A 25,685-nucleotide genomic window follows, 5' to 3' on the forward strand; every position below is an offset into this window, starting at 1 on the left:
ATGATATCAACCAGCCCAGTTAAAAAACACCAAATATTTTTAAAATGTTGCGTCTCGTGTTCCCCAAAATTAATAAATATTTTTGTATTACAATGAAGACCATAATGTTCTGAACTTCTTCAATTTTTAAAAATGTAAGAATATAATTCAAAAAAATCAAAAGTTTCCCAATCAATAACGAAGAAAAGAAACATTTTGATATAATTTTTCTATTTTCTGCTGTGGTCCTGTGAACTAACACAGAAATTGAGATAAGGAAAAGATAAGAAAAAGTTAAAAAATAAAATGTTAATTGTGTACTAAAATGAGACAGCAAAATGCTGAAACCCAAGTTATCAAATACAGGTGTATCTTGTTTTAAAACAAACTCTTCTCTTATTCATTAGTCAGCAGTGGTTTTTGTCTTGACAGTAGAAAACATTGTGGTACTGCTGTCTGATTTATAACTTCCATTTGCAATTTGGGTGTTGCTGACTACAATGGAATAGTTTTCAAAGTGACTCCAATGCTGAATGATAAATGGATGGATTTCAGGAAGAGGCCTGGATCTGTAGACAGTGCTGGCCATGGAGAAATTCCTCTCTGCTTGTTTGCTACTTCTAATAGTTTTTGCTACTTCTTTTCAGTTAAATTTTAATTCATTTTTCTTTATACTTTTATATTTTCCAGTGACTTATTACACACTTCCATATAGTTCTTGTATAAATATTTTTCTGTTGTCACTACAGTTTCAGCAGAAACTACTGAAGATAAGAAATGTTCCATGGGATTAAAACCTATATATTATATTTATTGGGTTATCTTCACCCCTTTTGTGAGCACATTGATATTCAGCTTGAATTTCAGATTCTTATTCTTTTTCAAGACTAATCAGTTAAGCAAAGAATAAACTGTGGTCCTCCAGTTCCAGCCCTGAATCTGTTTCTAGACTGAAAGCTAAGTATGTGTGCTGTGTAGGCTTCTTGGCTCTGATTACACACTGAGGTTTATTTTTTATAGGAGTCTCAGAAATTTTTTTTAAAGTGTTAGTTTAACTGGAGGAAATAACACATCTATGTTGATAAATTAATCAAAATATTTTCATTGTTCTGGTCTCTTTTTGAGGAAAGAAAAATAAAACTGTTAAAGCAGGATAAAATTATTAATTTTTTTTCCCAAATACAAGCATTAACCATATGAGAGACAATAACTATAATTCAGTATAAATAGGAAAATATTAGTACTTTTTAGTGTTAATTTTGTGGTAGGGAGCAGGAAAGGCACTGATCAATAGGAATAAGGACCTCTGCACAGTACTGCCCATCAGAATTTGGCTAGTGTTGTAGAAACTGTGAAATCCCTGCCCACAGCTCCGGTAGCATCTAAATGTGCAAGTAAATGTTCAATGCTGCAATTAAATTTATTTACTAGACACCACTGAAAATCAAATTGTAGAATGCAGATTAAGTTAATACAAGTTCTCACCAACATGTCCAAGTCTGCGCTCAACACTCCCACTACAAGAAGTGTAAAGATGGAAGCTCTTTTAAGTTTGGTTGGGTATCTGGAAGTGCCTTTCCCTTTCTTTGTTAACCGCAGGGGAAATTTCGGACAAGGCATCAAACTTCCAAACCTCAATGAAGGGTTCAAAGTTGGCCAGGAGGGCGCCTGAAGTAATTTTAGAATTGTTCCTCTTTTTGTTTTTCTGTTCAATATAATTTAACTGCTATATAACATTCTCCACTGTGAGAAACATTTTCTAATTGCTACTTTTTGTTATTCTTTTCCTGTGAATTAATCCAGCTTTAAGTTACTTTCATGACAATACATGATACCATGTGGTTCTCAGCAAGTTTTGTGTCAAATATTTAGTACAACTGTGTTGACATTCTGCCAGGCTCTTGGTGAGAGCTGCTTGTAAGAAGTCTTGTAGTTGAATCTGATTCAATTTAAGGCAGGTCACAAATCTCAGTCACAGTTCAGTAGATCACCCAGATTTTATTGTCTGAGTTAGCCTCTTTTATGGCTGGCTTCCAAAACAACGTATTGGAGTATGAGCTCAGAAGAGGCAAACTTGGAAACATGAAGGACTGAGAAGGCACCATGCTGCTAACATGCAGTCTGTACTTTGCTAGTCCTCTGCTTCAGCTCTTGGCATTGTCCCTTATGAATAACAACAAATTAAACCATTATTAAAATTGATATAATTGTACAGAGGAACAAAAGTTCTCTGTCTCTTTTGGAGTTTAGTGCATCTATTATCTCTTCTGTCCTCTTAATCAACAGAAGCAGCTGACAAGAAATGCATTAAATGTCACTAGTAGGAAACCCCAGATAGCAAGACTCAGGACTTTACTTCATAAAATACAAGTGACAAGCTCTGGATAAATTCCTTTTTCTTTTCATTTAAAACAACCTACCCATGGTGCCAGCCAGTATTAAACATGGCCTTTCCTGAAATGTGTTATCATGTGAAAAATAACTTAGACCTACAGAGAAGTAAATACCAGATCTTGTAGCACGCATAAATCCATTGCAGTAGCATATACTCTATTTCACAGAATGAAAGTTGAACTTTTAAGTAGCAAGTTTCAGTATTAACATTCTCAAGAGTGTATTGGTGTGTCCTGCCAGCATATCTGATAACCTAAGCAGCCCAATGAAATCTAACAGTAAATACAGTAATATTCCAAGTGAGTATTCTGGAGAGCGTTTCTGTGCCTATTCTCTAGAAAACAATTCTTGGTTGAAAAAATTTACAAGAAGTAATTGCTTTACAAATATTATTAAATTTCATTTGGTCATTAAATATTAAAAATACTTATTAATGGCATTAACATAAATTTTCTGAATGACATTAGCATAAATTATTGTCCACATTTTTCTGCATGTCTTTAAAGACTGATTGTTCCCTCACTATATTGCTAATTTCATCACTCACTCTTATTTAGGATAAAACAATTTAAATGACCTACCAACAATAGCTACTGCTTTTTTTGCTGTTAAATTCAGTGCTATTTTTCATTCCTTCTCAGGTATATTGATTAGATTGGAAATTTATTGTATGTGTTTCTCAAACAAGTGTTTCAGAAAAATATCTGTCTCTTAAATGTATTTACAGATAGTTTAGTAAAAGACCATGAAACATAATAGCAATGAACAAGGTCATAACACTTCTTCTACTATTCCTGGATGCATAGTAAATCTTATTGTCCTTTTGACATGCCTTCCCATTCTGCTCTTTTTCTCTGCAATAACCTTTATAATTATTATTCTTATTTCTTATATCATTTTAAGTATATGTTAAATTGTGTCCTTCAAGAAACTAAAATATTTGTAACACTGAATTTTTATGGCCATTTTTATGACTGCATTTCCTTCTTGATTTTTTTTTTCTTTTCTCATCCTTCCTAGACCAAGCTGAGTGCTGTTTTGATTTTTTTTTTTTATTAATACATTATATTTCTTATTTTAGCCATAGCCAAACAAGGTTTTTTCTTGTTCTCTGGAATGTAAACTTATTTTTTTCTAAGTTTTACCCATTTTCATGCCTGAATTATTAGCTGACATGTTTCTTTTCCAGACCAGCTTTTAATGTTTTCCTACCTTTAATTTATAAATTATATAATCAATTATTTACACTTTATTTCCCTAGAGAATCCTAGGCAGAATATTTGATTGTCCTCAGATAAGTCATGCCAGGAGGAAAGATCTCTTGGGCAGCTGACACCAGTTAGCCCAGCTTGTTTGTAACCTCTCTTGAGCCCTGACATGTCTCAGGCCAGCCAAAGCTGCGTGTGCTGTATCAGTGGTGAATGACCCTGCTGCACTGTGCACGCCCCCTTGCCCCCTCTGCTGAGTTTGCCTTGGTTTGCCTCTTGCACGTGCAGTCAGAGACGGTCTGGGCTAGGAGAGGTAAATACAATCCAACTTCAGCTGTGTAACAGCCTTCCCTCAACATCAGCCTTGCATCAGTAATTCCACAAGGGTCTAATAATCACATTGGCATTCATACATCCTGGCTGAAATCTGAGTGGTGTGCACACAGCATTACAGAACTTGTCCAGTTTCTCCAGGCAGGCCTACAGACACAAGAATATTTCTGCCTTCTGAAAGGCACACAGTAGATTTATGCCCTTTGCATTGTTACTAGTCAAGTCCCATAGCTGTTCATTTTTAACTAAAGAACTAATTTTATAAGTAGATGGCACACTGTCTTCTAGACTCTAATTAAAACTTATTTTTGGTCCTTAGGTGTAATGACTACTCTTCTGAGATGAGCTCTTAATTAATGCACAGAGATCCTGAAAGTCCCACCTCTCGACAGTCATGATTGACATCCAAGGATACAAAAATTGCACTAATTGAGCTTTCCATTTATACACTTTTCTGCAGCCAGCTCATCAGAAAAGGTAGGAGAAGAGATGAGCATAAGAACAGTTATTTTTTAGCCATCCATATTCTCCTGAGGGTGGAAAGGGGGGAAAATCTTGCAGAACTACGGAGAATTTTTAACTATAGGCGTCAACTCTTCAGATTTCAGATGTAAGATTTGTTTTACTATGAAAATTATAGAGTTTTTGTTAATACATATACAGTTGAATAATGGGATATCTTAAAAGTCAGTGGGCAATGCTTTGCATCAAAAATAATGTTGCATAGCAATAAATACTTTCTGAACAGAGGTTGTATGGTATTAAACTAAGATATTTCAATGGGTGAGTAGCAGCTTATCTGGAAACATTCTCTTAAGTTTGACCCACAATCGGTATCAGAGATTTTATAATATTTCCAAAGCAATTATTTCTTTCTAGATTCAATTTAGTACTTCAATAATAAACTTCTCTTAGTGATTAATTTACTGCATATTTTCTGGGGTCAGTTAAGATGAAGTCATTGAATAAAGTCCAGTATTCTCATTTGAGCTGAAGCCCACAAAAAGGTACTGAGAAGAACAGAGTAGATGACAAATAAAGAGTGCTGGAAGGTATCAGAGATATTTAGCAGAACAATTGCATTGCAAATGGTATATAGGAAGTACAAGAAGCAGCTAAGGGGGGGGGAAATGAAAGGAGGACAAACATATGCCTACAAAAAATTTTATCTATGTTTTAAAAAGTAATCCAGGGTACAATAAGATGATATTCAATCTCAAAAAACTTTTCTGACATTGTTTTTTTTGTTTGTTTTGTTTTGTTTTGGGGGGTTTTTTTTGTGGTTTTGTTTTGCTTTGTTTTGTTTTGTTTTGTTTTTTTGTACTGGATAACTTAGAGCACTTTAGCTTATTTATTCCTTATTTACAGCTTTAATTTCTGGTGACTTATAACAAGTGTAAGTGAAAATGAAGCTCATTAAATAGGTATCAGATTTTCATGAAAGAAATCTGTTCCATTTCAATGTTTATATTTTAGATTTACTTGGTATTTTTGTTTGTTTCTAGAAATGGGAAGCATTCAAGGTGTGGGGGAAAAAAATTGATATATTTCAGAATCTTTTAGGATTCTAAAAAGGAACCAGCATTTTAATCAGGTGGGTTAAGCTTGAGGGCTAGAGGAATTAGACTTTCTTGGGGAATGTCCACACTGAAGAAGATTAAAGTATAAATGCTTACTGACATATGCTTAAAACTGGAATTGAAACAGATTTAGCTGTTTGTATCTAGATTAAGGGATCTATGGGGAAAAAATGTAAGCATGTGTACTGTAGGGTCCAGGCTCCTCTTAACTTTTGAGATGTTTTGCCCCTCAGCTGTACAATAAAGGCTATAGAGAAAGGGATTGAAAAGAAAACCAAAGCAAGGATTAAATAAGGGAGGTCCTGGAGACAGAGCCATCCCATCAAAACAGTACAATAATTTTGTAATATCCCCTTTGTGCCCAAACAGATTCTGAAAATGTGTATTTTCTGTGCAAGATTACAGAAGGAGGCAAACTGGGAGTATGGGTACAGAATGACTTGAGAGTCCAGGCCTTATTATTTCTTCTAATAAAAATATAGGGACAAAGTAAAACTTAAATTTAGAGTTAAGAGTACAGAGATGGAAATGGAGGCTAGGGGGAAAAAAAAGTAGGAATTAAAAAGTAAATCATTAGAAAAGTGTCTATTTTATATGCTCTTCATATCTAGAATAACTTCATACTATTACCAGATCTTCTATGAGAATGTTAATTTCATATTCTTTGTGAAATAGCTCTGTCCAAAGTAACCCACTGCAAATTTTTATATGTACCTATAATTTATAATGTTACTGTGAATTTCCATATTGCATGCATGAGGAAAAATATCTAGGTTTTAAGTAAATTTTTCTTTTAATAGCTGGACATGCAATTTAACTTCATCAAATAGCCAAATTAGAGTCCGTACTATCTCCTCTCTAATTTGGCTGCTTTGATAAAGATGAATTGTTTAAAACATTTTGGTAGAAACAAAAGATGTTTTAACTTGTTAAGGAGAACAAAGATGCTTTCATAAAACATAATACAGCTACTAGCATGTCAAGGTCTAACTTCATTATCACACCTTCAGAATTTGTGTATTGTATACTTAAGAAATGGTAAAAGCTCACTGTAAGTTTCACTAGACTGTATCTATGTAGAAATAGCTATTAAAAGGAAATGTATGCATACATTCAGAGTGCTGGCAGTGGTTTTAAACTGTAGTTAAAATGTATTTTGTGTTAATTCAAAATAATAGTTCTAGATGTAAGAGTAGCTTTAAAGATCATAGCAAATGTCAGATCAACTGAGGCCAATGTATGCCTCTTGCTTTTGGTAATCAATTAGACTTTAATGATAGGTATTTCATTTTGAATAGCTGCAACAATAAATTATTCTCAGGGCAACATGGTGGAGCCTAGTCTCCTTTGGCTTTTGGAACCAGTAAAATAACAGAACATCAGTCAAGTTAATAAAGTGTGCCCTTATTACACATTCTGCATCTGTACATAAACTGCCAGCATATGATCAAAGACTGCAGCTGTTTCAGTTATATCACAGTCACATCATAGACATTTTGTAGTTATAGCAGTGAGCGTTCCAGGGACAACCCAGTCACCTTGAAGACATACAGAGTTCAGTGGAACCTGATTAAATTGCACCTTGATATTATGTGAAACTGGTAGGACATCTCTTAGGTATGGTATATATAATTCCCATGCTAAAATTGTTTTGTATGCATGTTTTATGCATTGCCTATATGTCTTCTCAAGAAATCCAGGGTTTTGTTCATACAAATCTTCAGCGTTCCATGTTTACACACTTTAATTTTTAACTTGTAGTTGCCAAAACCAAAGGATTATTCTTAGCCAAATGGCTGTGTTGTATTGCACATGTGAAGGCATTAATAAAATATGAATTAGTAATTAAAATATTTTGAATGCAAGCTGGAATATTAAAGTGTGTTTTCACAGCTGTTGACACATTTTTCCATTTCATCTCATGGAACAGTGTTTTGCTTAAGTCAATGGGTTTTGTAATTGACTTTTTGCAAAAGAAGAATTTCACCTAGTCAATTTTTAGTTATAATCAGATGTGTTTTATCAGATTAGCTTTTCTATATTATACCAAGTTTCAGTCTGAGAAACACGAAGAGGGAAAGACCTTAGTAAGAAAGTGATTCAAAGAGTTATTTCTGAAAAATATGATTTTCGTATTACATAATGTTCCACACAGAGTAGCTAACTGCTGTATTGCAACAAAATTAAACTGGCAACTTCCTTGTCTGGAACTTGAAAGACACTGTAACATCAGCCGCATTGTTGCTTCAGTACCACATTAGAATTCACCAAAATAAAATAACTTTATCATTTAGATAGCTAAGCTCAACAACAAAATATAGGCAGCCACCTAATCGGAGACTTGAATCTTAATAGTTTTACAAAGTGTTGCGGGATTTAATTCCCAAAGCAAAATGAAAAAGAATAAGAAAGTGCTGAAGTTTACTCAAGCAATAGTTCCAATAAAAAATACAACCTCAAGTTATTAGCTATTCTTCATAAACCTATTCACACTTTACAGGTAAAGACACATCTATGTAATTGTTCTGATAATTCTCAGTGCATGTACAAAGAAAATAAAGAAGAATGGTTTGCAAAACTAAAATAAGTTATGTGGGATAATAATCTATTATGGTAACAGTCAAATTGCTTGTCATGTCATGAAGGGTTATGCTTTAATTAAGCAATAAGGCGTGACAGGGTGTGAATTACAATGTAATAATTCTTGTCTAGTGTATTGTTAGGCAAGAGGCCAAAGGCCTAGTGCCACTGAATGCTGCAGAAATAAATTATTATGCTGTAATTTAAACAATTCAATTTCATATTGCAATAACTGTAAACTATTACATTCTAAATTTAAAAATGTGTATTATAATTTTCCTATTGCTCCTAATTGCTCCTCCAGTAAACTACTTAGTTGCAAAGGCTATTACAGAAAAGAGGCATTTTCTCTTTAATATATTATGCTTAGATTTCTATTGCAAATCAACTTTGAACACAGTTGTTTCTGAGAGATTTGAAAGATGCCATTTTGATACCATTCCTTCCTAAAATAAGCAGAAACCAACCATACAGTTCCGAGGAACAAATGCTTCCTAACTTCTTACTTTGAACTGTAGTCTAGTTCTTTTCCATGAAAAGAAAGGGCTTTGTGAAATTACCCTTAACTGGGAGCTTTGCATTTAGTGTAGGCTTTGTTATCAGCTTTACTTTTTGAAAACACATTTTTCACATTTGTTCTTCTTCCCATTCTTCCTTATTGACACTTTTTCAGAAGACATATCATTTATAGAGCCCTTCAAATTCATCTTTTGGACTAATGCTTTTTAAAAAGTTGTATTTTATTTTTTCCCCCATCTTCAAAAGCAAAGTCAAAAAGAAGATAAAAATGCAGGATTGTGAAAGATCTCCCATTATATTCCTCTGCTACAAAGTACAAAATCAAAGATACTGTAAATAGTTGGAAATGTTCAAAAAAGTGATGAATATTGATACTTTTCTGCTTTTTCATCAGTCATATAAGTAGAAAACCCCATGTAGTTAAAATTTACAATGCTAAATATTTCCCACCAAAATATTATGCTAAGAAAGCATACTTTATGGGCCGTGTTGTAAAGTTATTTCACAGTTTACATGCCTGACTGGAAAAAGTTCAGCAGGTTCCATCCTTTAACTGGAAGAAGTTAGAAGCCTCATCCATTGATACATTTATTTGTTTGTAGATGAATGACATCAGTCATTTTAGTGGTATCAAAAAAATCCCAAAACTATTTCTTCACACTTGTTAGATTCAATAGAACTGAACTAAAATATAGGAGCTTTTCTCATTCTTTTACATTACTTTTGCAGCAGTAATGTAAACCAATACATCTTCCAGATGTCACAGGTCTGGTGTACAGTATTGCTCCACTCTAAATCTCTGTGTGTTCTTCTTTCCTTTTTTTTTTTTTCTTTTTTTTTTTCAGTTGTGCTTTCCTGTTCAATCTCAGGCTGACTGATGCACTACTGAAAGCCAGATAGAGGAGAAATTTGCAAGTTGCAAGATTGACTCCTTGGCTGATTGAAGTTTGTTGTCCTTAAGTAAAATCAGAATTTGCCAGCTGACCTAGTCACATTGCAGCTAATATACTTCCTTTCAGTGTTGCAATGTTTGCTATGATAATACTTGTAAACTGTGTTTAATGCTCCTTTTTTTTTTTTTTTTTTTTTTGCCACTTCTTCACTGTAGAGTAGATGTATCGGTAATAATAGACCTCATGTAAGAACAGGGTGGGTGTTTCTGTTAGTAACGTGAACAAAGACATTTTTTTTTCCATAACACTTGAATTACAAGCAAATTTACCTTCAAAGGATTCTTTGTACCCTGAGAAAATCTGTCACTATGACACAGTTCACAGAAGGAAACAATTGGTTTAATTTTCTCAACAGTTGAGTAGCTTCCTATTCTTCCTAAGTACAATTCATCAAAAAATAAAGTATGTTTCACTTCTGATATGCTTTACCCCAGACAGTCAAGACATTTGCTTTTGTTTTCATAGTTATTAGGCCATTTCTACTTGTTAGCTTTCAGCAAACAGTTTGCTTTAATCTTAGACTGCAATCTCGATAAGGATTCACAGCAATTGTTCATCACTAAAATAATTTTAAAGCTTGTAAGTCCTATCAACTGATGTTTTGACTAACCTTCTCCATTTTTTAGTACACAAATCTGTATAAATGCTGCATAATTTTAGAAGAAAAATCAAGCAGCAACAAAAATGTTCGGGGCAAAGAATAATAAACTGCCATTTCAAGCTTCTATTTTCAAAATAGTAATGCTTCCGAGATGTGATTAGCAATGACATATTATATGACAAAAGAAGAAAAAGGATTTAGAAATGGAAACTAAAAATAGTTGTGTAGAAATTTAATAACCTGGCAGATTTTATTCCATCTGTTAGGAAGAGTTTGAAAGCCATTTCCTGCTGCCATTCACACCACAGAGGCTTCAGAGTTCAGAGATGGAACCAAATACCTGATGTGAAAATCTGCTAATATGATTCATATCCAAAGATTCATATCAATATCTTTGCATAGAATATTTTGGTTTATTTATAAAAAGAAAACTTGGATCTAAAGGTTTAGGATTATTATTTATCTGTCTTATTGTCAATGCCACACCTTGAGGCAGAAAAAGTACCAAAAACATTTATTCTTTTCAAATGATGAAAATTGTTGAAACTAATCTATGTGAGTGGACAATTCAAGAAACCATGTTTCGCAGATAGATGGCCCAGGATTCAAATTTCATGAACTTACTTTCAGGGTGAAAGTACTGTACAGAAAGAAAGTACAGTGTGGTATTGACCTGTCCTTTATTGTCATTCAGAACTGATAAGCAAATTGAGGGAAGAGAACATCAGTGAGATTAGTGGACAGAAGGTATAAAGGAGAGCATGTGTAGTGTAAACCTGTAGCTGGTGAACTGGCATTGCAGTAAGTATGGGCATGCAGTTTTCTGAGATGGTTTAACTGAGCCCACATCTATCTGTATACAGCTGGATAGATGCTATAATTGGTTATTTCTAGGTGCTACTTTGCAGGTGTTTGACAGATATAAGAAAACATAAATTACTTTTTACTTCAATAACAGAAAATCTGTAAGACTCATGGTAGTGTTCGTCTAAGTGACAGTATCCAACTAGAGGAGTGAGAACATAGGCTAGTAGCGTATATGGGTGAGTGGCACAAGCTGCTGTCAGCTCTATAAATTCATCTTACACAGAAAGGGGTCTTTTGCATTTAGTCATTCAGGAAAAGAATCAAGGGAAGACTGAAACATCATTGGCAGCTGGAATTTGGTTTTGGTTTTTTTTTCCCTAAGGTGGCCAGAAGAAACATAGATAAGTGTGTTTATATTTGAAAAAAAGCAATCCACCTTCCTGTTAGAAAGAATTTTCATGAAAAATTAAAACTCTTATGTAATGCACTTTCCACCCATTTACACATTTTCATGCTCTTTGCAAGTTTTAAAATGCTCTGGCCCAAGATTGTTTTATTTCACCTGAAATACTAGTTAGAAATGAAAATTAATTTTAATCCTAATAAAAGGGAGTACTGACAGCTCTGCCTAACAGTGACGGGTTTTGGTTTTTTTTTTTATGTTTGTATTTTAGAAAATTTCATTCCTAATTTGTAGGAACCTCTGCAGGTATATGATGAAAGCAGAATGAATATTTATTCTGATTCTTCAAGATGTGCACTTGCTCATCTATTTTCAGAACTGGGCTAAAGCAGGGATTTAAGGGTATAAATCCCGGTGCTAGATTATTGACCCACAAAGTTATCTGCTCTGTCAGATAACTCATTTCCTGCCCAGTCTCTGCAAAACAAATGTGATCATTACAAGTACATGTTAATTGAAATAACACCTGTGTTAATGGTGATCTCAACCCTAAGAATCTCTCATTGTAAAGACTCACACTAGCATCATTTATCAAGCCTAAGATTAGCCTGATGGAGTAATTAGAAGTCTGTAATGACAGATTACCTTGCTAAACCCAAACTCACAATGGGTTAATATATTTTTTATTGCAATAATTTTCTTTTGTCCCAGTAAATAGACCTTGGATATAATAAGACCAGCTCAAGCAAATAGATTTGTTGATGTGTAAAAATGTGCTTGGTGTATGTTACCTAGGCTTCTTGATAACCAGCTGTAAGCAAAAAGACCAGAAGAGTTACTAGCAACATGCTCCAACCAGCTGAGCTAGTCTCAGTTGCTGATCCATGTGTCATTCAGGCTTTAAGTATAATCTGGACTGCAGTCTCATAAAGGACATTCTTAAAACTAGCTTGAAGATACAGTTTTCATGTAGAACATCAACAAAATGGTTTCCTTAGATAAATCAGGCATATATGAAGTTTTAATTAATTAATGCTAATTTGTATGAGGAAAACTTAAACTTTTCCTTTGTACAAAGCTTATTCTAAGCATTCCTCTCCTTGCCCTATGACTCAGCATTAACATTTGGAGAGGTATACCTTGTTATACAATATTTACTTGTCACTTAATTTTGGCATAAAAAAGTCAATCCCATATGTGACACTCTTGCATATATGTCCACATTCTAGCAATGATTCCTAGAAAGAAATAACATTCAGAATTTGAATAACTGAAATTCATTAAAAAAGTAATTATGGAGTAAAATAAATAATTTACTATTTCTAATGATGTGAAAATAAAAAAAAAATTATCTTGAGCATTGATTGCATTAATATTATTTATTTAAACCTTCTACTTCCTTTGAATGGTGTGTTAGAAGATTGATCGACTCAGACCAGATTTTAGCCTTTCCATTTATAAAGCAAGGATTTTTGAGATCTATAACTGTGTGCTGCACACCCCAAGGTGGCTTGAACAGCCAATAGGAGTAATAGGGGTGATTAAACCTTGTCACAGGGGGTTAGATGCGGTGCTTTCTTCCTACATGACAGGCTGTGACAGTCAAACAGCACTGAAGCAGAACAAACGACAGTGGCAGTTTGCTGTGAGCAGTGCTACTGTCACAACTCCCACTAGAAAGCTAAACGCTAGATATTCAGCTCAGGGAAGTTTCAAATAGACCATGCAAATTCTGGTTTCAAAAATTTCCCTGCAAATCAGTAGTGACATGCATTAACTGCAGACTGATTGTGTTATTGCGTGAGTGATTGTCCACTGTCGGACGCTGGCCGTGATCATCGTTTATGAGTGACACCGCTGATCCATTTACATCTGTGCTTAGCTGTTCCTGTTATGGGAAATCTCCCTTCATTTGAGAGAGCTGCTGTGCTAATGCAATTAGAATGAAGGTTATCATCACTCTTTAATGATTGCATGTGTTTGTCACTCTGAGTAACTCTGTACAGGAAGCGACAAACACCGTGCACCTGACTGAGCCCAGCATAAAATCATGTTTTCAAATATAAAAGCTTTCATTCCTAAGTAAAAGGGGCTGACTTTAAGACAACTACAGAAGAATAACTTTGAATTTTTAAGATTCCTTATATGGCAAAAGTTAACCAAGAAAATGCACCCCAAAGTTCAGTCTTTTCAAGTGTAGCATTCCAGGCTTTGCAACAAAACAGGAGAGGGAAATTTTGTAAGAGAAGGAAGCTAAATGTCTTAGTCGGCTGCATAAGACAGAGGCATACTATGAATATTTTGTTTCTCAGTTTAAACTGAATTAAGATTGCATTCCAAACCCAGAAGAGTAGTACTGTATGCCCACATATATATGTATTTAACTATCTAAAGACAGGTAGAAAGGGGTTGGGAAAAGTTCAAAAGAACCTCTACAAAATCCTTAGCAAGATAATATAGGTAAGAATATTTCCATTATTTCAAGATACATCTTTTCTGCATCTAGAAGTGTTATGCTTAGATTTCTAACTGCTCTCAGAGAAACTTAAGTAATTTTGAACAAATTCTTGTTTAAAAATTTCAAGTTAACTGTTTGTTGCTTTTAGCAATAAGATTAGACGATATTGTCTCACTTTAATTGAAGGTTACAGCTGTATAGTTGATGTTGGACTGAAAATGTCCCTTCTAAAAGGAATAAACCCCTCCTTTTGTCTTTATTTATTTAAAATTCATCTAAAATTTTGCCATTTCTGTTTATAAAATGTTTTAGTCTTTAAATATTATTTTTACTAATCTTTTCTAAAAGGTGGTTATCAATTATTTTTTCAACATTTATTTTTCAGCATACTATTTCGTTTATTTCATGTAGCTGTAGATATTAAACAAGTAAAGCTTTACATGTGTTTTTTCATGTTCTCATAAATTCATGTCCTGACTGCCAAACCTAGCGTCTTTTTCAATTCTAAAATCAGTTAAGAAAAATCCTGTCTTATTATGGCAAGAATTCCAAAGATTATCTTCGATCAGGTCATGTGCACCCATCTTCAGTGAGCTACCCTTGCACTGCCAGACTTGCAACTCCTGAGCTCTACTTCTCTGCTATACCTAAAGCAGTAACAGCTGAGATAACGTTTCCTGGTTGAAATACTGATATGGCACTCCACTCTTTCATTCCAGGCCATCTCTTTCACTCTGTTCTTTCTCTGGCAAACTACATAGGATTTTTCACGGAAGAGATCCATTCTGAAACACAAGTTCAGCTCCTCTGACATACCTGTCCTTTCCTTAGTCCTTTTATGCCCTTGTTCCTGATAGGATTTGAGACGTGCTGGGAGGGAAGGATTTGTAGGCAAAAATGCCTGAGAAACTGTATAGGGAGCATTATTTCCATCTGGTGAACATTGTGTGGTTCGCCAGAGAAAAACTCATATCCATCTGTCTTTTCTGGGTACATAAGAGATTGCTCTCTAATAAATATTATCAGTGTTCTGGACAGCAGCAGGAGTGGTTATGAGATGAAGCAGGACTTTGACCATGCAGTAGTAAATAAGTAGTTTCCTTTTGGAACACCTTTTCAGCTGCTGGTGTCTTTTTTTCCTCACTTCTCTTCCCAGATTTTTGCAGATCCTCAGAGGACTGGCTGGGGGAGTGTCATAATCCAGTTAAAATGTGCCACTGAGCTAGGACTTCAGCCTTGTAAATCAGGACAGAAGCTTACAAGAGAGAAGGATGGTAACGCCTGCCTGAAAATCTGCACTCAAATTAAAAAAACATTAGTGCCAACCTCAACAACATTAATTTGTTTGCTTTATAATTTCAGCCCATGAAATTTTATAACAAATATTTCTTATTAGGATTTGAGAGTCATCCTGAAAAAACAGACATAAACATTCAGTTAAGAAGCCTCTTCTGTTCAAATACGAATCCAGAGTATTTTCATAGAGAAGTATAATTTCTTTAAAAAGATGCAATTTTTAAGCAAAAAAAGCTAGAGGAGGTGATTCCAATATCAATATGAAAAGGTTTTTAATTGGTGAAATTACATTAATAAAATTGACAGCAGCTGAGAGTAATCAGAAACCAACTCAGCGGTTTGTTAAAAATAAGTCATTAAAGTAATGATTTAGTTGCTCTGTCTTGCTTACACACCAGATAAGCAGTTAATACAAAACATTCCATTTTACTGTTATGAAAGAAAAAATGTGGTTTTTTAAAAGAGCTGTAAATTAGGTTGTGCTGGAAGCATCCATTTTCTTGCCTCCATCACTGCCAACTCCCACTGTTTTCTTTGATAAATGATTTGCAGACTACTATTATTATTTATGTGTTTTACAATTACTACGAATGACACCTCCCCTTCCTCAGCCCTAAGCCACAAATCTGAAATGAATAAATGCTGTTTATTGTGACAGTCTGCCTTTTGTCTGTGGAACAATGACAAACTACACCACTGACAGCTAGTTGCCGTTTTTAACTACTGCTCTCGAGCTCAGTCTTTGAGTGTTCTTCAGAACATGACAACAGTCAGTGTGGAATAAAATGAGTGAGATTGCATTGTGTTTGTTTAGCATGCCGTGACACCATTGTCCAATACATTGAGTAAACAGGAAGAATAAATTACATAACCACAATAGCTTTTAGTTCTCTGCATTTCATTGGGATTTGTACAACTGCGATCATATAAAAATTAATATATTGTCACTTTTTAGCATCAATCATTTTGATATTCATATAGAGAATTGCCTTCTCACTGGAATTAAGTGAGGGAGGAGAAATAAAGGAAGCGCTTTTAATTATTTGTGAAATCTAAGAACATTTCTATTTTCTGTCTGAGCTCTTCAACAGATCTAAAGGGAGCGTAGAACGACTTTATCTGTATGAATTTTATAAATGTCTTCTGACCTGAAGCTAGTCAGTTTTTAAGTGTTAGAATGACCTATATAATATCTAATTCTGCCTGGCAGAGCAGAGTTAGTAGGTAAATCAGTTCTTACATTTTGACTAGACTTTCGCTTTTATCTAAATGCAAACTTGCAAATATGTCAGAGTATTTATTTAAAGTAATTTTCTTTCAGAGTTTGAACATTAATCTAGTATTTCTTCTTGAAACCAGATGTTATCCTTTTGTTAATGCTCCTCCTCCCTTTACACACACCTGGTGCATGTGTGTGCATGTATATGCATACACAAGCATACAACAATGCTAGTTTATAATCCTTTCTCTCTGTATTTATGTATGTTTGTGTGCATAAATGAGTACTGCACTGATGTTTTACTTGCCTGTCTAAATATCACAATATCACAAAGGATCTTCTGACATTTGTATTACTTTATTAGAATCTTGTGCTATTAGTAATGGAATAGAGACGTCTAGTGATTAACTTAAATTTTTGTTCAGTGTAAAATGCTGTGTCCAGTATCTGACCAAAAAGGAGTCTCTTCCTGCATTGCATACAGTAGTCTGACCAATATAGGTTTTTTTACAATTCCTCAGTTTACATGTGATGTTCAATTTTTTTTTTCTCCAAGCAAAATAATGGAGAGAATGTGAGCAAATTCCAAGCCTGCATTGGTGCCGCCAGTTTGTAGAAAATGTATTTCTAATTGAAAAGACATAATCTGCAGTCTTGCTTGGAATTTACCATCATTTTATCCATTAAAAACTGCAGTTAATTTCTTATTGCATCTCCAGTAAAAAAAATTGCCTTCTCCTCTTCAACTATCTGTACTCCTTTCTTATTGTCTTTTTAAAAGTCTGTGATTTCCCTTTGAAGTCTCCTTTTAGTTTTTAGACTTCCTAGCTTGCTCCTTGCAGGAGCACCTAGATTTGTTCTCACTGTAGTTTTCTAGCTGATATTTAGTGGGATGTATTATTTTCATTTTTAAATACAATTAAAAGCCACTAAGTAGGGAGCAGGGTAGCTTCACAGTGCACTGATTCTTGTCCTTGCAACAGTCATTCCTCCAGGATTGCAATTGCTGTACTTATACCCAAGAAAACCCTTCAACAAAATCCTTGAAGTAATGTAGGGTATTTTACGTCTTTGTATACTGCTTAGTAGATAATATAAATCCATACTCTTACCATCTATGAGACCAGTAAAGACAAATAATATTTTTGGTTATTTGAAAGAACTGTTTTTTACAGTTAAATATAGTAAAGTACATTAAAAATAGTGTGCCAATATAAGCATCAAAATGCTCATCTAACTGGGTAGGAAGAGAGTGTGTGTTTTCTGTGGACAGGAAGACAGAGGTGCAATTGGCTTTTCTTACCAAAGGCTTAATTCACACTGAACCCAAAAGAAAAATTCTTCTAATTGCAGCCTTTTTAGCTTAACAGGTTTTTATGGTGTTGGACAGCAGGAAATTCATGAGTGAATCACGTAGCATAGCAGTATATAAAATCAAGAACAGACATATATATTGAGGAAAGAAAGCAATTTGGACATTCTCATCTAGGTATTCTAATCCAATAGAGAACACTTCATCCTCTTGCATTGCTTCCTGGCTGCTGAACATATTCCCATTTGAATAAACAATGTTGGCTCATTCATGGCGCTGAAGTATCCTTCCTAAAGACATAAAGTGTGGTTTAACTATTTCAGATAATATCTAGGTTATAGCCATTATCTAGCTATAATAAGCTACTTGCCATCCATCAGTAGAGCTATACAAACATTAATGAGTTCCTTTTGAATCTGGAGAGTACTTAAGCTTTCATGATAGTTATTCACAGCTGTATATTGATTTGGGTTTTTTCACTTTCACTATGTATTTTACTGAGATGATTTAACAAAGTCACCTTATTAGTAATTTCCTGTTTATTATAATTGTAAGTTTTTGATAGTTTAAAATAACATTTTTACACAAGGACAATGGATTTTCTCTCATAACCTTAATACAAAGCATGTAGCACTGCTTCTGATATTTAAGATGAAAATCTAACAAACACATGCTCAAATTAAATTGGTGCTTATTGTCATTTGAATGTATGCACTTAGAGAGATAGATAAGTACTAATAAAAATGTCAGTAAAATATATGCAAAAGGTGCCTTACTAGTTTAACATAGAGAGGAGGTTTCATACTTCTTGGAAACTTCTGTTATCAATTACAAAAACTCCAGAGTAGAAATAATTTGACATGTAATATGACGGCCCGAAGTTAAGCTTTCATCAGGAGTGTAACAGTGAATTTTCATTTTCCCAGTTTAGTTTCTTAATGTGATTTTAAATGTTATAATTTACGTGGATATGAAGACTTACATGAACATAAGAATTTACTTGAGTTATAGTGATCTGATTAACTTTGCTATTTCTCAAACCGGTAGTGAAATTGCCTTTTCACATAAATGGAACAGCTTTAAACTAACTTGAAACAAGCTGCAATAGTGATGCTACTATTGAACAGAAATCTTTCTCATAATTGTGAAACTTTGTTCAGGGTTGATGCAGTCACTAGCATAATAACAATCAATGGGATCTTTTTTCAGAAGCAGAAAGGCTGAGATCCCTTCATTTAGCGTGCTGTGCCTCTTCCCCATTACTCTTGCCCAATCATTGTAGCTGCAAAAGCCAGAGCTGTGTATATTCAGCTTCTCTTTTCCCCTCTCTAGTTGCATTCATTGCAGAATTGGACACCATGGGATCAGTGAATGTCTCCTATTTCAAGTGACAATACATAAATTTAAAAATAGGAATATACAGCCATTTTGACAATCTGGATTTGGTATTTTAATCTAATAGAAAAGCTTTCATGCACTAACATTGCCTCTTGGCAGCCTCAACAAATCTTCATCTCTGAGAATAGTACCATGCCAATCATATGACTGTGCTATTCACACTTCAATTTGGATATATAAAGCAGGTTTGCAGTTATAAAGGTATTTCTCTTCCTTGGGCCATGTGGCCACTAGCAATATAAGCCAGAAGCAGTAACAAGGAACCTGTAAAATGACCAAAAAAGTGGACATTAGTTCAGACCCATGGTGGTAATGGATCAGTAATCATATCATTTTCCTAAACTGCTCCTTTGAAGCACCCAGACAGGTAGACTGTATTTTTTTTTTTTTTTCTGCTGCCATGAGCGTTCTCTGAGTGCTGCTCTATATCTCACATTCATAGATTTTACTGGAACTTTGGCATGCAAATCAACATTGAACATCAGCAGAAAAATGCAGATATAGAATTTGACTTGTGACTACCAGACAGTCTAATTTTCCTGCAAAGTTGTGTTAGGTATCACATCATGAGCTTGCAAAAAATTGTGGAAACACTTTCAGAACTAAATGTGACTTTAAGTAATGCAGTCACCAAAATTACATAAATAGAAATATCTCTGAGGCTGTTGCCAGTGTCACTTTAATTCCTGATCTTAATCTCTAACGAAGTTACTACATCAAGTATGAGCTAAGAGAGCAAAGCAAACCTCAGACAAGCTGCCATGTGACTGAAAAGCAAAATGAAACAAAATCTTGGAAGCTTTATAAAGTTTGCCAGAGATTTCTTTTTACCAGTTAGTTTTCTATAGAGAACATCAGAAACCATTGTGAAAAGCATCCATAGTTCTGGTTAAATTATTGTCTGTATTGATAACATATTGAGCATAAGCAATTTGCATTTACTTCAACTGTAATAGGGTGTTAAAGTCAGTTGGTTTCCAAAAGGATATATTTCAGCTAAATACCTGCATTCTATTGATGTCAGCAGAAATTACTCAATGTTCAAACATTTGCAAATTATTCTTCTGTTGTCAAGTCAATGTTTCCTTCGCTACTAAGGAAAATTTCAGAATCTATGTCTATATGTGGTTATTAGAACACCAGAAAATTCTATTTAAAGAAATGTAATAGAAAAGTGAAAGGTCTTAATAAAGACAGTCTTTCTTTGATTAGTTTTCTATCAGCATGAGAGGTGACAAAATATTTAAAACTTGTTTTTAAATTCCAGTACTGTCTTCAGAATGCTAGGGTGTTCTCCAAGCACTGGAGCAGTGAAGATCTCCCAATGCAAAAAGATTTACTGATAAAAAATAAGAGATAAAAAGATCTGAACTAAAATATATGCCATTTTTTGTAGAATATATAATGAAATCCCTATTTACATGTAGTCTTGATTATGAAGTTTCAGCATGCATCCCTCAGACTTTTCAAAGGATTTTAAAAATCTTTTCGGAGTAATTATATAAATATGCAAGGAAATCTCTTCGTTTCCTCATGTTATCTGGCAGAAGCTTACTGCAAATAACAAAAGAAAGGAATGTCTAGAAGGGTGCTAACAATTGGTTTTCTCCAAAATATGCATTGCACCTGGTGCTGCTAAAAACCTAGAAGTGGAGAGCAGTTTACCAAGGAGGAAGTATTAGCCAGTGGTGAAAGTTTATATGGATTATTGAAGACTAAGGAGAATTATGAACACCATAAGAACCTGACTCATCAAATGAAAATAAATTCAACAATGGCTGATGAAATTCATCCTCCCTAAGAGGGAAACAGCACACAGTGAAGTGAGTGAATTACAGTATCTTTTATGTACTGAGGGACACTGGATTAGACATAGCCTCTCAGGACAAAGATCTAGGCATCACTGTGGACAGCTCAGTGAAGAAATGTGTTTAAAATGTATCAGAGGTCAAAAAACTGAATAATATTTGGGCTGTGTAGGGAATATTACGAAAAATATTACAATGTTACACAAATTGATGCCCATCCTTACCTTGACTGTTAAAGTGCATTTTGGTCAACTCTTCTGTGAAAATTGTATGAAGAGGAAAAAGGAAGGTTACTCAAGGGCACCTGTAGTTTCCTCCTGCTTAGAAAGAAGAAAAGTGAAAAGAAATATGAAATTCTGAATAGTAATCAAAGTCTCAACTAGATGTTTCCCTTTTGCAATCTTAATAAAGAGGCATGTTCTTTTATGAAATGTATTATTGTCTTTAGCACTTAGCACCTTATATTACTTTCAATTTGTGATTTGTGGAAGTGTTTATTTAAATACTATGAATAGTTTTTTTCTCTTTGTTACAAATGTTTTTTTTAAGAACAGGAAGGTAGAGGAGATAACTGTTGAGGCTACTTCCTTAGACTTCTATCTGTCTGTTTTGCAGGAATACTTTTCAGATTGTGATGGCAGAGTGGCAATTCAGAATGCACTAAGAACAATCCAGTAGCCAAATGCTCCTGTAGAGCACTTGCATAAATATATTTTCAAACATATTTAAATATCTTTAGCTGACTACAGTGATCAGACCTGTTTTAGGCAGTGTGCACACTTCTCACTTGTGTATGTTGTAGATGTTAAATGGCTAGGAATATAGGTTAGTTATTGTCATGGTTGTTGGAAAAGAATAAAGTTATCGAATGGTTTAAATATTATTTGATAGAAGGATATTATAGTGGAAGATTCTGTCACAATTATCTGCACGATTAAACATCAGAACAAAAAGGAGTAAAATGAAGAAAAGGCTCAGGAGCCTTCTTTCGACCTTCCTTGCTTTCTTTTATTTTCATTTTTCCTATTTTTTTCTCCCCCAGTGTTTCTCTTACCTATTTTCTTGAGTTAGAAATGTCATTTTTCCAAGGATGAAGACTTCTTGATAAAGTCTGATTTTTGCATTGTCAATTTATTACTTCTACAGTATGTAGAATAATATGTCCTCTTTTTTAAATTTTCCTTGTCCTTTGTTCCTGGAAGAATTAATGGAGTTCCTTCTAGTCTTCATCTTCATCCTGGGAAAAATACTACAACACAGGCACAGAGCAATATTTTAAAAGAATAAAATCTAAGTAATGCCTTATATTTACATTTAAAATTTCTAACAAACATATTCTTTAATCACATGCAAAGGCAAATAAGAAGGATCATCAAGGGTAGATAGACCTGAGGTCCATGTATCTTTAAACTATAAAATGAAAACATTTGTCCACACTACTTCCTTAAAATATCATTATGAGCTGAGTGAGCTAAATTTTTCTGAACTTCAAAAAAGTGTTGAAAGGGGAAGAAATGAAGCTCCATGCTGAAATCTTGGTAGAAAACAGTCATTCATAAGTTTCTGGGCATAAAAAGTATGAGAAAAATGTTGGAGAACTGAAGTGTGCTCTCAGTTGCCTGGCAAGATTTTGTCTGATATATAATGAATTTAGTTAGTGTCATGGGTTGATCATTAGACAGTTTTTGATTGCTACATTTGCAGTAGTTCTTAAATATCATGAAGTACAAGTAGTATAACAAATCCATTGAGAGCCTAAGACTAAATGATTGCAGTCTCATTTCCAATGTCTTTTATGGCTATTGTATAAAAATTGGTCAAGAAATATTAGATTAGTTACATAACTGATGTTTCAATACGTCTCTTTTTCCATTGTATACTGCCATAAGGTAATAAATTAATATAAGGGGGAAAGTAAAAATTTAGATACCATATGCATGGTAATTACTCCCTTTTTTCTCATTCTAAAATATATTATTTAACCAGTGCTTTCTCTGTTAATTATGTGTAAAAATGATAGTATAGAGTAAGCAAGATTCTCTGCTTTATCAAGTAATATATATCACTGAAGTCAAAAATCTCCTATGTTCACAGTAAAATTCTTATCAATCAAATATGTAAATATATGAAAAATGTATTGTTTTGTTGTAATGAAACCTATTCTTTAAAAACCTGTTGCGACTAACATCAACTGCATTACATTCCTTCTTATCTTTTATAATACCTTTAAATCTTCAGTGTTTTACCTGGCATTGTTGACAGTCCCCTGGCCCATACTTACAGACAGATTATTACATACTTCCCAACAGATTATTTCACAGATATGTTACCATTTTGACTGTGGAGTCTTAAAATTTCAGCCCAATTAATTCCCACACATACTGGAAAAAAAAAAATTGCTAACTCATCAGTTAATTCTTTCAAAACTCTTCAACTCAATCTGACATTCTGATTTTAAAATTATGGGTTTAAGTACGGTGTTAAACATTATTTCTAGTTACTGTCAACAAGGAACTGATTTCATTACGGTAATCACATATACAAGAAGCATTCTGCCTAAGTATAGAATGAAACTATTTTTTGATAACTCTGAGAGTTTTATTTGTGCTGGCCATAGTATTTTCCTTTATACATATTCCTCTTAACTTTTTCTGTATTACATGATTCTTCTAATTGTCAGTTTTTCCTAATTATCATGGACAGTTTCAGTTTCATTACAACTGCTTAATGTGTCATACTTGTGACTGGTTTTGATTTCATTAGTGTTTCTTATGTGTTTCTTCTTAAGGAGCCCGGATATGTATATTTCTCTTTCAGACTTCACATTTAGTGTCTGAAAATTAAATAATCTACCAATCTTTAGTCATGCAGTCTGTGTTTTATGATTTACATGGCATGGTGAATGATCATCCACCTACCTATGTGGTCATTTTTTTAAGACTAATTTATATTTAGAGCTGTTATTGTTTTAGAAAGAATTTCAAAGTGCAGGCAAGCAGAGAAATATCTTCAAAGTAATAAGATTTTTCTCAAAGGACTAGAGTAGACTTTAGTGAAGATCAAAAAAATTCAAATCTATTAAAAGTGACTCTATATGTGAGAAATCTACTAGAGAATTACATGAAAGTGGTAGGAGCAACTTCTGAAACATGTAAGATAACGCTGAAAAATAAGCTGAACCTCAAGCTGCCGTTTATTTTCCAGCTCAGTGATGTCACTGTGGCTGTCACAAGCTGTGTTGCCTTGCACATGGGGCTGGAAGCCTCATACAGTAAATCCTTGTTCTCTCTTTGATTCCTCTGTGCCTTATCAGAAGAGAAATGCACACATACAACTATGCATAATACAAGGCAGTATTATTTAACAGAGTGCTCCTGTGACCTATGCAAACCACTCATTTCTTGTTAATATGGCAACAGCAGAAAGTCCCCAGAGGTTTGTCCAGCCTTATAATGAGAGGCCTGTGCTATGTGCAGTTCTGTAGATTCAGAAGTGGCCATGGATTCATCCCCTGCTGTGAAATTTGGCTGCTGCCTGAGGCCCTGTGGAAATCATGTTTCTTGCTATGCTTGACCACGTGCAAGCCTCCCTGCTGAGAAAAGCAAGGAAATTTGCTGAACTGCGTTCATCTATTTCTCTGCCTCACCATCTGAGACAGAGAGAAAAGGATCTGCAAGGCAATATTTCCATCCTGATTTTTATTTCTGAGAGGGAAGTAGGATGGTCACCAATACATTCCTTAGGATGTGTTGACTGATGAAGTCATTAAGGGACTTGATTTTTGGAGGACAGTCAGACAGACTAGGGAGATGGAGCAGAAAATCTCAGCAACTATGACCAGAAAAAGACAGTGGAAGAAGCTTTGAATATTCCTTTCTCCTCAAGAAGGTCTAAGACCTCAGTGTAGGAGAAAAAATGAAAGGTGTAATGTGAATCATCCCGCTTTTGTTACAATGTACCAAATCAATGAAACAATAAGAATCACATGCCTGTTTTTATGGTTTATGTATCTAACCTCATGTAGTTAACATCTGCCCCCTCATTTTTCCTCTGGGAGATGAGTTCCAAGAGCCAGTGAAATGTAAGGGACCAAATGCTGAAGAAAAGTCTGTCAAACTATGTATTTAAAAACAAAAAATAATTACATACAAAAATACTGTGCAGAAAAGGTTATTTTATATGCTGCAGTGCTGAAGTGTTTAGAAAACAACAACAAATCAGAAAACTTACTATATTCCCCCCCAGAATGTACAAGGATTTGATCTCAAATAGGAGGTGCGTTTAGTATTTATTGGGAGCAGTCTGAAGAACACTAAACCTGGAATGAAAGAAACAGGATGTTAGATGAGTATAAATGGAAACTACTTTTGAGGATGCAACTGATGTGATGGGGGGAAGTAAAGAACATTTTATTTGCTTTGTGTTCTTTTTCGGTCTAAAGTTTTCTATTAAAAATCTGCAAAGAGCTTGTCTGGCATAAGTAGTAAGTGTTTTGAAGTTAATAAAGCTGTCGTAGTATATAATGATTTGAACTGGTCAAAAGAGAGATAAAATGATGCTGATAATGCTAATAGAAAAGTTTTAATAAGCAGGCAAAAGACATGGGTTTTTTGGTTGTTTATTCAGTTGTGCTTTGGAATTAGGGAATAGTAGGCACCAAGACAAGACTGGGGAGAGCATTACAGGGGTCTATAGCTGGAGAGAGATCCTTCACAAATGAGAAAATATAACTTGTTATGGTGAGAGAAAAGAAGGCACTGTATAAGTACACGCTGAAGAGGTGTGTGCTGAGAATGATTTCAGATGGACTGAAGAGAGAAGATCACAGGAACCCAGT

General features: G+C 34.3%; 1 protein-coding gene across 1 annotated transcript in view; it reads left to right on the top strand.

The window, feature by feature from the left end:
* Positions 1-25,685, top strand: part of TENM3 (teneurin transmembrane protein 3) — a 692,061-nt gene that overhangs the window by 62,949 nt on the left and 603,427 nt on the right. Inside the window, exon 3 of the mRNA XM_053975063.1 lies at positions 4,234-4,391. The gene's annotated coding sequence lies outside the window, so the exon portion shown is untranslated. The remainder of the gene's footprint in view (positions 1-4,233; positions 4,392-25,685) is intronic.

This window comes from Vidua macroura, chromosome 4, assembly GCF_024509145.1.
Source record: "Vidua macroura isolate BioBank_ID:100142 chromosome 4, ASM2450914v1, whole genome shotgun sequence".
In the NCBI taxonomy this organism is placed as follows: Eukaryota; Metazoa; Chordata; class Aves; order Passeriformes; family Viduidae; genus Vidua; species Vidua macroura.